Here is a 1,875-nt window from a genome sequence, read left to right as displayed (position 1 = left end):
GCATGGAGCCAGGAGTGGCCCCTGAGCACTGCCGGGTGTGACCCAAAAACCACAAAAAAAAAAAAAAAAAAAAAAAAAGAAAAGTGGTTAAGGCACTTGCCTTACATGCAGCAGACCTATTCCCTAGCACCCCATGTGGTCCCCTGAGACCTACCAGTAGTGATCCCTGAGCATAGAGGCAGAAGTGAGTCTGAGCACTTGCGGGTGTGGTCTTCCTCCAAAATAAATAAATAAATAGATAAATAAATGAATAAATAAATAAAAGGAGGCCGTTTTTCCCACTGTGTTCTGGAAAGATCTTTTGGACCAACTCTTAAGTGACAAGAGCAAGGGCTTGTATTAAGAGTGTGTACACATTTGTTTACTCTATGGTTTCCCTTTTGCTCCAGTCTGGCCTCTGCCCCAGTCCTGTCTGAGGACTATTTCCATGCACCCCTCCCCAGGCCTGAGGGTACTTTGGCTTCCAGGGGCCGTACTTGAGATTTTTTTGGAGAGGACTGTCTTTAGGTGACTGGAGTGCCTTGCTCTTCCTTGTGAGAGCTGCCAGTGTCACCCAACCCAGCCCTTCACAGTGACTGGCAGGTGACCTGTATCCTCTCAAGGTGAGAAGTAATAAGACATAGCTCAGTGTCCTGTTGGGGAGGAGAAATCCCAGCTACCTTCCTCACCTCAGCTGAGTTCCCAGCCTCACTTGTCCTGTTCTCTGAGTTCCTTTATCTCTCCTTCCCCAGGAATACCTACTGAGCAGGTAGATACTATCCTAAGTCAGGGTCTGTTCTGGGAAATGGGGTCCATACATCACTGCTTCTTCCCTCCTTTTCACCTGTGCAAAGGGCTTAGAATACTTATAATAGCACTTCACAGAGATATAACCAACTCTGTTCATAACTACTGAAAAATAACTCCAAGAAGTGCTATCACATACTAAGCAGTATCTATGTGGCATACCCCTGGAGGGAGTTTGATTGCTGCCTCATGCTATGGAATTCCCACAAAAATTTTATAGCACAATATTATGATCATTTCCCAGTTCACAGGTGAAGAAGCGAGGCCCCTGGAACTAGACAAAATGCCAGTTTGGAAATCAGAAGTGGTCTTGAGGCCTTTCTTTTGAAGTCTGGTTTCAAAACCAAGCTTGTGTTCTCTATTCCACTAAAAAGAGAAAGTATGTGGTGTGTGTGTGAGTTCTGCCTGCAAGGAAAAGCAACCTTTTTAAGGCAGAGTGGGGAAAGCTCAGATCCTTTCACTGGGATTTTCTGCTTTGCAGTCTGCCATTTGTAAACACATTTTCAGAGTCAGAGTTGACACATACTTTAAATCCGTAGAGGAGAGAAGGAGAGGACACCAGGGACACTAGGGAGCTCCCAAAACAGGCTTGTTTCCAGTGAGAGAAGGAAGTCTTTTTTGGGCTAGGCACTTCCCTTGCTGCAGCCACAGCCTTCCTCTTTCCTAGGCACCTGGGTACAATGGGAAAGAGTAGACAGGTGAGTGGAACATTTACATACCTTAAGTACTTTAACCTTGCTTCTCCTCCACACACCTTAAGCCTCTTGGAACTTGCCAGATTCCTCCTGAGGCCTCAAACAGCAATGGGCCGGATATTGATATTGGCTGGTGAGTCAGCCCTGGGAGGAAGAAGGATTCCTGGAAGTCAACCCCACACTGAGAAAGCTAGAAGCAACTTACCTACAAGAGGAACATGAGTAAGAGGCAATGTACTCAAAGTAAACTACTGGTGCCAGCTTCCCAATCCTAGAGTCTGTATGTCCTAAAATGCCTGTGGTCACTCTACCAATGCCGCCTCCCAGAGGAAGAGGAAGAGGAAGGCCAGACTGGAAAGGAATGGTGGTCTGAACAATCTGTGATTCAATGTCC

This window comes from Suncus etruscus, chromosome 7 (genome assembly GCF_024139225.1).
Source record: "Suncus etruscus isolate mSunEtr1 chromosome 7, mSunEtr1.pri.cur, whole genome shotgun sequence".
In the NCBI taxonomy this organism is placed as follows: Eukaryota; Metazoa; Chordata; class Mammalia; order Eulipotyphla; family Soricidae; genus Suncus; species Suncus etruscus.
This window is presented reverse-complemented; position numbering follows the sequence as displayed.